Raw genomic sequence first — 13,519 nt, forward strand, 5'->3', positions numbered from 1 at the left:
CAGTTTTTCCTCTCTGGACAGCACATTTGCACAGCTCTGAATGGTTTATGGCTAATTAGAAACAGAACACAGGTTTGTGGGGTTTTGTTTTTGTCTTTCTGCTGCATTCGTTTAGCTGCTCTGTGGGGATTTGGCAGGGATATTGTCAAGGAGATAAATAAGCTATAGCCTGTGTGACTTCAGCGTGCTAAGAAATGCCTCCTTTTAACCTGACAGCCCCACAAAATTGGATCAGGTGTCGGAAAGACTGACAAAGCATCTGAGGACATGAGATACGCAGCAAATGACTGATCTCCACATCCTATCTGGGTCTACAGTAGCTTTGGAGGGGAGCTGACGCAGAACTGCCCTTCTCTCTCTACCTGACAATCTTGAATAGCTGATACATTGCCAGAACTAATTGTTGCCCTGACAGGCCTTTGATGCCTGGAGGAGTCAATTTATAACTGATGAGCTCCTTTTACATACCTCTGCTGGTGGAGCTGTTGAGATAGTTACAGAATCAATAATCGCTGTCATCTGGGGATCCTTTTATTTTCTCTCATTTATTTAGGAGGCAGTTCTGAATGTCTGTAAATGCTCATCCCCAACTTCCCAACACCTTGCCTAGAAAAAGATAAGCATTGCTAGGAGTGAGGCTTGGTACAAGGAGAGAATATGCACCTGAAAAGTGGAAAAGTACAGGTGGATGTGGAGGAGGAGGAAAGACAGTCTCCAGTCTGTACTCAGCCGCTTATGACGGTCTTGCCAAGAAGGAAGACACAGTTGAAAACAAGGGCAGAAAGGTCTTTATCTACATGAAGGAACCAGACAATATTTGACTGAATTACGTTCTTATGGATGAGACAAAGACGCAGAATTTTGACCTGTTTTTCAAGGGCATTTCATGACCACTACATGATGGAGAACCCAAAGAAACCTCCTCCTTGGACTCTCTGAGACGTTGCTAATTCTTGCATCAGACTCCTCTGCAAAACTGTAAGGATATGGCAGAGGTCATAATACTCTTGCATAGTCATTTGATGATTTCATTTTTCTCTTTTTGACAGAAAAATAAAATTATGTTTTATTATAGAAAGATACTGAGAGTTAGAGGAGATACAGTCGAGCTGTGTGCTCAGCTCTCACAAAGCTCAACTATCAAAGCTTGCTGGACATCTTGAGAGGGGCAGTAGCAGCACAGAAATGGTCCTGCCCTTCAGTAGACCTCCCTGAGCAAGGCCTAAAGGTACTGAAGGAGCAATGGGCATTAATGATGACAGCAGTGCCAAGAGAGGCTGACTTCCAAACAGGCCAGCTCACAGGCAGTGTTAGCATCACCGCTGCACATCCGGGATTCCCTTTTTCTTGGGCCATCAGAAGCAAAGGACAGTTTCAAAGAACATTGCAATAACAGCACTTGGATCTGAAGGAAAATCTTGCTCTGCTTTTGCTGTTTGCTTACTCTCCAGTTGTAATAACAAAAAAGGAGCGCTCCAGCAGGGCCTGGCTGACTCCTGGAAATAAAGTTTGCAGGCATGGACCCAGTATCGCTACCACTGACAAATTTTTGAAAACACATCCTTGCAGCCATGAGTCTGTCTTATACCTGGGAACTTCATTTGCACGCAATCCCGTCTTTCAGTACAATCACTTTTCCTGTGCCTGATTATCCTGATGAGAGAGAGCTCATTAGAAAAATGGAACGACACAACCCAAGTGCAAGCATGAACAATAGGAGGTGCTGACTGATGCTTCACTTCTCACTCACCCCTGAAAGCTTACAGACAAATGTGAGGTTTTGTGGTGTGGTTCAGTGTGGTTACCCCAAAGCTGTCTGCGGCCTGGCCACCAAGGCTTGTTCTCACCACAAAGGAGACGATCCCTGAGTCAAATTTCTCTCTGATGTCCTCCAGATTGAGGAACATTTTGACCAAATCGAGAAAGAAATAACTGAGATGTGCTGAATCTTTTGCCTTCAGTATTTCCAAGTATGCTGACTGGGGTCAGCTGTCACTTTCCCAATGTAAGTTGGACTTATTGAGCATACTATGAATTCAGAATTTTGAATTACTTGGAGTGGTCTATACGAAGTAAAGACAGGAGACATTGGTAAAAGTGACAGAAATGGCATGTGAACATGCTCATACAGTGATATCCAACTCATCTCCAGCCTAATCTTTCACTATCAAGGGATTTATTCTTAATGTGCTATTTATTTTGAAGAACAGGTATGCTTCTCAGCGAGATAAATTGTTCAGAAACACCACTGAGTAAGAAATAAGGGAGGAGAAAAGGAGAGATACACATCCAGTCTAATTTTGAGATAAATAGTTAAATGCAAAGAGTCTAGGAGATCCTCTCCAAAGAAATGAGATTGTTCCCAAGACATTATGCCATGGGATTATGATAAAAGAGGTGATATGGGCCAAGAGGACAGGTTTATAAGGAGATGCCAGAAAATATGACAGAAGAGTAACTGTGGGGAAACAGTCTTTTGGCAACATGGAGGTTCAGTAGGAAAAATCTTTGTGTCTAGATTGAGGCAGTTTAACTTACATAGCTGACTGATGCACTTGAGCTGAGAATGATCCACTGGAGGCATCTGTCTTTCTCGACTGACCGGGCAAAGGAGCCTAGAGAGATTACACCACTTTATCTTCATGAAGTAGCTTTTGAGGAGTACAGCTTTATTAAGCAGAAGGAAATGTGCATTTGGGGCTACTGTAGTCAATATCTAATATTCTCATGTGAAATCTGAATTTCCCACAGAAGAACAGCAGAACAGCTGTATTTTTTTCAATTGTCCTTTCATAGAAAAATAATTCTTGTCCAATATCTTCCAAGCAACTGCTAAGAGCAATATGCACTGGATAACAGCTATGAAATCAACTGAAGGCATAGTGAAGAAAATAAAGGAAACTCGTGGCAAGATAAACTCATCTGCCTAAGCTGGATTTCTAGGACAGGTTTGATTACTATGAATGACCTCTAGGTCTTTGCATCCTGAAAACGCAAAAAGACAAAGGGAAGAAGAAAGCAAGAGAGAAACAAGTCTGATAAGAATTTAACTCCCATGAAATTTTGAATGAGGCTAGCTCCTGAAGCCAGGCCCATAACACTCATTGCTGGAATGCCTCAGGGGCATGAAATGGCTAATATTGATTACCATAATGAGAGAGAGGAAAAAAAAAAGCTATTCCTGGTCTTTGCTAACTTAATCAAGTATTTGGAAAGCCTGCCACATCCAAGAGATGTTATTTTTAATTGTACGTCTCCAGGATGATCTTACAATGGAAACTCTTCCATCCTGGAAAAAGGGAAAAGTTAAACTACTGAAAGGAAGCAGTTCAAAATTAAGATGATTAGAAAGTGATAATTTTGATGTGGTTAGAAAAGATGTAGAAACAGCACTGAAGCTGTTTCTTTCAAGAGAGTACATGCCAGGATCTCAATAACAATCAGTTCTCACAGTGCTCATTCCCAGTTTGAAGAAACTTTATGAATTTGTGCCACATATGATAGCAATCAGAAAGTCAGATCATTTAGACAATGCTGATATTCCTTGAGAGAACTAGTTTAAGCCAAATTTCTCAATATGAGTTTGGCTGGTGAAAAAGTTGAAGTCAGGATGGATGTTTCCAGAGTGGTATCAAGCATGAGAAGTGACTGTGTCCAGGCCCACCACACCCTGCCCTGAAATATCTAGTGATGTAAGTGAAAAGTTATGCCAGCTTTGAGCCAGGTGAGTATTCACTGAAACTTGGTGAAGTGACTTCATGCACTGAAGATAGAGACCAAAGCTGTGGGATGAGGCCACTTAGATTTGAATTGATTTCTCATTAATGTTTGACAACAGAGGGTACAGTCAACTGCTGCAAGAAGACTGTAACGGCAAAGAAGCATTCTCCTCAGGTCTTTAATATTCTCAGGTGATTAAATGTGAGTTACGTGCCTACTGTTATTTTGGATAAGCTGAAATGTGTTTCTCTTCACTAGATGAGATGGTAAAGATACAGGTAACTTCTAAATTGATCTTTTCACTGCAGACGAAAACAAGGGAAAGGACTACAGTGTGCCTCTTGTGCTCTTAAAAACAAACGCACACAAATAGAAGTGATAACATTTGTTGACTTGCCTCCTGATCCAGAGACCTGTATACAACTACAAAGATGGAGCAAGCTTAGCTTATCTCCTGTTTGTTTACTGAGCAGTTTACCTGGTATAGATGCTGTCCTCAAGTTCACAGCAACTTGTGTTTGATTTTCACAGGATTACAGTGACACAAAGAGCTCTGCTGGGGAAGTTCCTGCAAACCTGAATGAAAAACAACTGTAAGGGAGGCAACTTCAAGAAGTGAGTTTTCCATCCAGGCACCATCCACTGTGATCTCCCAGATTAGTGATTGCAATAACACTAGAAGTCATGATCAGTCTACATGTTTAACTTACACAGTTTCCAGAATACTTGTGACCATGGGAAAGAGTAGAAGAGAAAGGTAGACAAGGAGGACATGGGAGTTACACATTAAGATACCAGCACATATCTACTCCAAGATACTAGATACTTGCTGGCTCTAAGTTATGGGACTAAAGAATCACACTGCACAGAAAATAGAAGAGACTGGAAACCTTGCAGGAACAGGATTTCTTCTGAGATTTTGAGTAATGCCCGTTCCTAAATCTCTGGCAGGCAATAAAAGAATAAGTGAAAGACAGAGGAGGAAATTTTGCTGTGTCTTATGCAAGCGCTGCATTTGTACTCTGACATGTACTCTATACATTGACTTCTGCAGGACTTCAGCCAATGCCAAAATGTGTTGGAGATGATTTTTTTATATATGCTCAAAGAATTAATTAAATCAGGGTGCAAAGTCATGCAAAGAGTTAGATAGAGCTAATTCCACTGTTTACAGCTTGTGATGAAGGGCACAATTGCTAAGAATCTGTCAATCTTCTTCAGCTGCTGATACCAACCTTTTAACATTTGTCTGAGTGACACAGTGACACCATCATTTCTTCAGTGTCAATACTTTCCTGTTTCCCAGTGTACTTATTTGATTTATCTTTCTAGAGCCTGATTTTGCTGATACGTTCATAATAGTTTGTCATGCAGTTCTGGAGGTTAAGCAATGGCAGGAACAGTTAGTTAAACTGAAAGGCAGACTCAAGTCTACAACCCTGGCCATTAAATACTTTCAGCGGCAACTTAGATATATTTAACTTTTTTTTTTTCCTACTACTATTTCAGTTAAAAAAAAATCTGAGTCAGACTAATTTGTTTGGGAAATTCAGTTTCAAACTAGCATTCAATTCCTCCAGGGTTTCACTGTCTTGTATCATAAAAGACATATTTCCTTATGTGATTTTTCATTCAAACAGATGAAAATTGATGAGCAAAACTGAGTGAACTGAAATGCTGCTATGTTGCATCTCCAGAACAAGATGCTATTATGGGAAACAGAGAACTGATGAGAAAGGGACGCTGTCACAAATGAAAGATTTCGGTATTGTAGTCCTTAATTCTGAACTAAGTAATGCTGACATAAGACAAAATTATTTTTCATTGTGAATCAAGTGCCCTGGAAAGATGTGAATTCTTTTTATATTTTAAAAGGATGGGGAAAAAAAATACTGTATTCAGGACACAATGACAAAAACAGACGCATTTTATTTAATCATAGAATCATCAAAAGGTTTGGGTTGGAAGGAATCCCAAGGATCATGCATCTCCAACCCCCTGCCACATGTAGGGCCACCAACCTCCCCATTTAATACCAGACCAGGCTGCCCAGGGCCCCATCCAACCTGGCCTTGAACACCTCCAGGGACGGGGCATCCGCAGCCTCTCTGGGAAGCTGTTCCAGCACCTCACCACTCTCTCTGTAAAGAACTTCCCCCTGACATCCAACCTAAATCTCCCCTCCCTCAACTTAAAACCATTTCCCCTTGTCTTGCCACTATCTACCCTTGTAAAGAGTTGACTCCCCTCCTGCTTGTAGGCTCCTTTTATGTGCTGGAAGGATGTGTCAGCACCTACTTCTTTCAGAGCTCTGCAAGATTGTGAATGTGTATTTCTGAACAATTAACTAAGTTTCCAGTGCAAATGAGTTACAACTGAAGAACTTGGTATTCAAGGTTGGCAAAATTCTGCAGTTTCGTCATACATGAATGCATCATCTGTTTTACTTAATATGTAGCTATTTTTAAGTTATGTTTCATATCTTTTCTACTGTTCTTTGATGTACAGCCTAGGAAACAGTTTAGCAAACTCTGACACGCTAGACAGAAATAGCTTCAAAAGAATTGTGATGAATGTTTCCCTCCAAGTACAGGAGTATTCAGCCACATTTTATTTATAAGGTATGCTGTTTAGCAGATGCATATGTTTGCAAGGTGTCCAAGTTATTTTTAATAGTTTCTTTAACAGATCTGATTCGTTATTTGCAAATTAAATCCTTTAATAGGCACCAAATTCTTGTAGAACTAAAAATGGTGTTCTAAACTTTGGCTTTCAAAGCATTTTTGGATGGTTTTTTTGCTGACATGGACAAAACAGGCCATTTTCTATAAGGAACTTCCCTTCTGTCATTTCTTTCTTCTACGTACTTTTGCTTCTATTTTCCTCTCTTTTTCAATAATGGAAATGTTAAATGTGAGGATGGGGAAGGGAAAGAGGAATAACAGTTTAAAAGCAATAAAGGAGAAAAGCTTCAGTCCTGGTTTGGTGTTAAAAATAGTCCAGTCTGTTACAATGATCCTCTCTGTTTTCGCAATTACTGTTGTAGCAACAGCAAGTTTTTAGAGAACTGATAGCAAAAACTCACTTTATTGCCATTGTTCTTCAAGGACTCTGCTTCTATTTCAGGTGGTTTTGATAAGTTTGGTTAACTAGACCAGGGAGTCCTGGGAAGTTTGATTCAAAATAGCTGTGCAAAATTAACCTTTTTCAGCAATAACAAGGATCTCAGTGAGAAACAGAAAAATTAAGGGTTCAGTCTTGTCTCCCTTTATCTGAGCTGGCTGCATTTCTTTGGGAGGAGCCTGATTTGCACTGCTGAATTCTTCACCCCATGCCTTGCCTGTCTGTTTCAGACAGAGGCAGTGAACTCATGAAAGCTGGATTCCACCCTGAGAAACATTTGCCCGCTGGCCTTGGGGATGCCCACATGAGGCAGCCCACCACACAGCTATGGGACCACTAAAGCCATCCTGCAGGACCAGCAGGTGCTCAGATGAATAATTCCACCCAGCGGACAGAACTGAAGAACTGAGGCATGGGTGCAATGTACCCATCTGCCAACCATTGGGACCTAGAAACAAAGCACTTAGGAAAATTGAGGCATGGATTCTCTATTGCTCTTCCTGGGGCTTGTCTGGAATGTCATTTCCTACTTAGCATTCCGGTTCACAGCTATGACATTTTCATCATGTTCTTTTCAAAAGGAAACAGCCCTGGCCCCTAAAGACGACTTAACCACCATCCAGTCCCAAGTGGCCCCGTCTAGTTGGTCTCTCTTCCAGCTGTCTGTCTCTTGGTTTTAATGAACTGAAGCCATAACAAAGTCCGGACAACACAAGAGCAATTCAGTACTGAATTTCTTTCAGCAGTGCTAATTCCTTTGGCCTTTAGAGGGGCATTGAACCAGAAACACACCTCAAATGGGCAGACGGTAAAACAACGCAAACAAACAAGCTGGGGAAACAAACTGGAAGGTTAAAGAAAAGATAACCTGTGTCTGTTCTCGGGAAAGTGGAGTGTCTTCCTCCTGTTCAATTCACCTCGTGGCTGGGCAGGTCAGGACTGATGGCTCTTGGTAGCCCACATATAAAAACAAATATTGCTCTATCATTGAGTGCTCCACTGTTGACACTCAATGCCTTTTCATTTTTTTTAAGACTCTCTCCAGAATAAGTAAAACTCAGCCTGACTAATAAACACGTGCAAATCTTTTGTCTTGATTGAATTTTGTGTACCAATGAACATGCAAGAAAGGAGGACCTCCAGGAGGGCCTGAGAAATTGCAAGAGAGAAAGAAGAGATGAGCATGCAAAAATTCCTGAGTGCGTATGTGTGAAATAGAGACCAAAGAGCCTTTTCCCTTCATTAATGCTATGTTTCAAGATTTCTTATTTTTAAATAATGTCTAAAATGGCACATGATAAAGAATGCAGGGTAATGGGGCATTTCATTTGTATATATTTTTTTTTTCTTGAGCCATTTAAGTGATGCTGTGCATGACATATGCTGGAAATGATGAAGAGAAATAATAGATAAGAGTACATCTCAGCAGCTTCTGAATAGTGATGCGCAGGGCTGCAGATTTCCTTGTCTGGATGCTGGGCATTTCAAGCTACATGCCACCAAACACACAGCTTATAGTTATTGGATGATCTCTACAACTTTCCTGGTTTAACAAGAGGTTGGGCTGAGAAACGGCATGGAATGTTGGACCTTGATTGCCTGCTATTTTTTGCAAGGCATGACCTTTGGACATCCAGAGATACCCTGTAGGATGAGATGTATGAGTTGCCCTTGCAACTCATCAGCCCAGCCTACATACTCTGCCAAATAACTACTGAGTTCACTGCTTAATCCTTTCTCAGTTCAGCTTGGACCTCACACAGCACCCTGTAAGGAAATTATTTCTCACATCACTTTTATTTCCACTGTACACCTTCCTGCCAAAAGAGGACTGCTCTGGATGTACAGGCACAGATCACTGTATGTACATCAGCAATTCTTTTGGAAAACACCACAGTTCATCACTGGTGATAAAAATCTGTGAGCCCTCCCTCGGGCTTTTTATGTGAGTCACAAAACATGGGGAGCTTGAGAGCCAGTGCAAAACTGGAGGAAAAAGATTGGCTTATTACAGTGCAAGTCTGTAGCTGAAAAAGGACTATAGGTTTGCAGGCAGAAAGGTTCTCACATGCTACTTACTGTGCTTGTAAACACATGCATTAACCAAGGGAAAAGAAAGAAAAAGCATTGAAATAGAATAGAACCTCTTATTCCACAATTCTCACCTCTTGCTGTCTGAAGCAAGGTTAATGAAATTGCTCAGCCACGCCAATCTGTTGAGCCAAGAGTTTGTTATCATGCAGACAGCCAAACACAGATAGGAGATCTATCTGGAAGACAACTCTTGGTGTCTTCCTCTTGTCAGAAGCCTCAAACCTGAAAGTCTTCTTGGCTGGGGAAGTGAGACGGAGTGAACCTTTTGGTTCCATTTCCCCTCCTATGCAAAAGTGATCTGATTCTCCATGACAAAATAATTATACTTCATTGAAATGCAACTCTACAGTGAAAGCCAACACTGTCAGGAAGGTATGTAGAGTGTGTACCTTAACCACAAGCTCACACAGAAACACATTTTTATGTGTTTACAGGTACATACATACTTATACACATACATCTGTATGAAAAAATTGTTTATATTGGACCTGACATCAGCTCACTGAAGGAAAAGGTTCTGTATCTCTTTTTAGTAATGACTGGATCAGGACTTAGGAAGTTTCCCAGCTGTAGCACAACTTATTGGTGAGCAGAGGGTTTACAAAATTGTGACAAGAGTAGCTGAACTACAGGAAAAAAAAAAAAAAAAAAATAAAATATAGCTGGGATGCATAATATTAGCTTCATTTTTAAAAGAAAATTAGGGCTTCTTCATAAGAAACATATTTTGTTGTCTTGGTCAGTAAGCCCAAAAGCAACAATGAGATTATTCAAAATTGTCCGTTTTGGGTGTCGTCTGTTTGCCAAGGATTCTACTGGTCTCCTTGGCTTGTATATAGTAACAGAGGGAATCATAGAATGGCTTGGGTTCCAAGGGACCCCAAGGATCATCAAGCTCCCACCCCCTGCAACAAGGAGGGCTACCAATGTCTACGAGAAGTACTAGATCAGGTTGCCCAGGGCCCCATCCAACCTGGCCCTAAACACCTCCAGGGATGAGGACTCTCTCCTGACTACTGGAGCACTTAACTTATGGCTGGTTTAGCTTCTGCAACCAAACAGTGTGACAAGCCACAGGTATTATTAAAACACTGACATGAATATGAACATTTCTCCTCTTGAAGGTCTTGTCCTGGAGCAAGAAACAAAGTAACAACACAAAAAGGAGCGCTAGTTTAGTGATCCTGTTATTTTTGCTCTGTAGGAAACCCGGCATAGTTTGGGCATCTGCTAAGCAAATACCTAACCTGCACTTAAGAGGTCACTTGTGCCCTTCAACACAAACACAGTAAGAATGCTTCTGCCTTCTTTTGTTCCAAACTGAGCTTATTTTAGCAGAAAAATACGAGCATGAGAAAAAGAGGAGTAATCAGAAGAGGCTGGAGCAAGGTGCTATCTGGGAGAACAGAAATCTGCATAGTTTATACCCTCAGTGGCCTCCTGACTTCTTTCTTAAAGTTGTTACTTTTTTCCTTGGTTTGTTGCTATTTCAGCATGAAAACTCAGCCTGGGCTCTATTAATGGCATTCAGCAATTTTGGCTCCGCTTGAACTCCAAATTCCTCATCAGAAGAATTTTTTTTTTTTTCATTTTCAGAAATAACAAAATGCCATCCCTGATCAAGGATACAAGTTCCAACAAATGTGAGTGGATGCAAATATGAGAGCCTTGCACACCTTTAATGCTTTCTTGTCATCCTGCTTCATTGTGCTTTGTCTAAGAAATCTGTTAACTTTCAGTACGTAGCTCGGGTATCTGGTTTGTCTCACCTACACAACTGAAACAACTGCTGTATGTGGTCTGCAAGAAAGCAGCACATACATTGCTGTTCAGGCTGATTTGCCAGATATTGAGACTTTTCACCAGCTAACAGTGCTTCTCAATAAATGTCAGGACAATTTCTATTTTGTGGGCAGCTTAGATACCAGGGACCAAGTAAAAGCTTCCCAGTTCTCTGTTTCATCCCAAGATTATCCTCAGTCTTGTTCCAGATCACACCATTTAGCACAGGCCTCTGCTAGTATTTTTCCAGGTAGTTTGACTCCTCCTCCATTACTTCCTTTCTGCCTTATGGTACCCCAAAATCACAACAAATAAATTTCTTCCACTTCCTTTGGAGATTGCCCCCTCCCAGAAAGGCCTCCTAAAAGTGCTTTCTTGGCTGATGTTGCAAAAATTTTACTGCAGGAAGTTAAACAACTCAGACTTTATGTTCTAAAACCTTCTTTTAGCTAACTTCTGTCTTACAGTAATTTTATACATATAAATATTTTCCTAGCACACAACAGACTTCCACAGAGTGTGGTGATCCAGGAAATGTATGTGATGGTCATGTATGACCTCAGCAAAATGCCTTGGGGAGGTCTCCCTGGTGGTATGATGCCAGGACTTGCGCAGGTAAAGAGCCAGATCTGCTCTCTGTGGGAGGTCTGAAATGTGTTGACTCAAAGGCAATGATGCAACGGCCTTGAGGAGGAGCAGAAAGCATCCTGCTTGCCTGCACCTCCCCACTCTCAAAGGAATCACATTCCACTTGGAGATCTGAATCCAGAAAAGCACATAGCTATCCTCAGAGTAATGGGGCAAAAATGTGGTAGGTAGGACAGCCTGAATTTTTGTGTTAGCCTTTTGGCACAAATCCATCATAATAACTCTGTTTTTCTGGCTTTTTCTGTGCTGCTTCCAAAATGACAGAGATTATATATGTACAGGGCTGGTTACTTACCATTGCAATTTGTGATTTATTCTGAATTGGTCTTAGTGTTTAATCCAGTGCAGTAAGGTCTGCTTAACAGAGTGCTATTCTCCAGCAATTTCTCCGGTTCAGTTTATCAGGGTGTATAATTGAAGAATATTAGGATGTTATAAGCACAAAATAAACAAGAGAGTTAGGCAAAGCAGACTATGATAACAAAAGAGAATAAATAGGAAGCTTACCCCTATCCTGGGCTCACTCACAAAACTCCAGCAGAGCAGATCTCCAGCAGAAATCCTTCCCCACTGGCAGCCAGCTCTTCAATAGGTCTAGGAGAGGTGCAGCCAGGCTCCCCCCCTTCCGGCAACACAGGTGAATTGCCTTCACCTGTGCTCCTGTGGCTGACTCAGTGCTCGCCTCAGGTGGTCAATCAGAGGTTCAGGCCCTGACTCAGCAGTTCCCATACACAGGGGAAATGATATACATTGGTAAAACATGATTCCTTGAGCTGATATTTAACTTGGACCCTAAAACAGCCAGCATCCTTGTAATCCACTGTAGTTCTGTTGGCTCCATACACAGATCTCAAGGTTAGTAATGAAATATCAGCAGTAACAAGAAGCAGCCATTACCCATTCTCAATTATACCTTTACGGAAAGACTGCTGCAAAGGAAGAAAGCAACTTGGCTTGTACAATTAGTCCAGCCACTCATAGTAAGCAGTAAATGTTCAAATCAATGTTATTGAAAGTCAAGCACACTTCTGCCCTACTGCATACTTCAATCTTCAATCAATTCCATTTATGGTGAAATAGCAGATGCATCTTCTGAAACTTTTGTTGTTCTTGTTGTTTTTGTTGTGTTTTGTTTCTTTGGGGTTTGTTTGTTTGTTTGTGAACTGCTTTATATTTTTGTCTGTCATGATTTCTGGAATGCCAAGGAGCTCAAGAGCTTGATTATGTTTTTGTAGGGGAAAAACCTGCTTTCTTTAGCTTGTCTTGAAACTTCTGCTTGGTAAATTGATGTAATATCTGACTCTGTCAGATTCAAGCTTAACAAGTCTCATTACAGCGATTTAAACATCACTGACCATTTTTCCAGTTCTGCACACAGGTCTACAGTTTAATTTCCAAACTCTTTGCAGTCCACCAAGGGCAAGGCAGATGCCAGAAGTCAGCATGTGATACTTGCACCTGCATCTGTGTGTATTACAGAATGATCAAAATCCATTCTATGACAAACATGGAGTAAAACAGAGGTGAGCAAGGGCTGGTCATTTGTCCAGTCTCATTACTTGTAGTAATCCCTATACCAAGCTGCTGTGTCACTGTGCTTGGAGCCAGGCTGTGATGGTATGACTCCTGTTTACAGGGAATGGCAGACAACAGGGTAGAGTCCAGACCTGAGAGATTCTGGAAAGGAGAGTGAAGGTAAGCATGGTGAGATGAGTGCTCTACTCCAAGAAGTATCATTTTTTGCCCTTAGAGACCACAACCCCCCAAAACAGCGGTAGATACCTTGTGAAGTACAAGATCGATATACCCAGCTAATCATAGATGATACAAAGTTTTGTACCAATCATAACTTGTGCAAATATTTTGAGGTACCAAGCCTTTTCCATTATTTGCTATGTGTTAACAATGTAGAAGAAATAGGAGAAGGAATCAAAGGAAAGCGCAGCACAATAGAAAATATCCACTGCCAACTGAGGAGACTATCTGGTCAGTCATAATGCCTAGATGTGCATTTTTTTGTTTGTGCTGCCCATACAATGCTCTTCTCAATGAGAGAAAATGAGTGCCCACCTTCGTTAGATGCTGTTTACAGGGCTTATGAAGATGAGGCACACAATCAGTAGACCTCTTGCTTGTATTTTCAGGATCTTCT

The sequence above is a fragment of the Centrocercus urophasianus genome, unplaced genomic scaffold (genome assembly GCF_019232065.1).
Source record: "Centrocercus urophasianus isolate 14NV4802_14NV808 unplaced genomic scaffold, USGS_Curo_1.0 seq_11, whole genome shotgun sequence".
Taxonomy (NCBI): domain Eukaryota; kingdom Metazoa; phylum Chordata; class Aves; order Galliformes; family Phasianidae; genus Centrocercus; species Centrocercus urophasianus.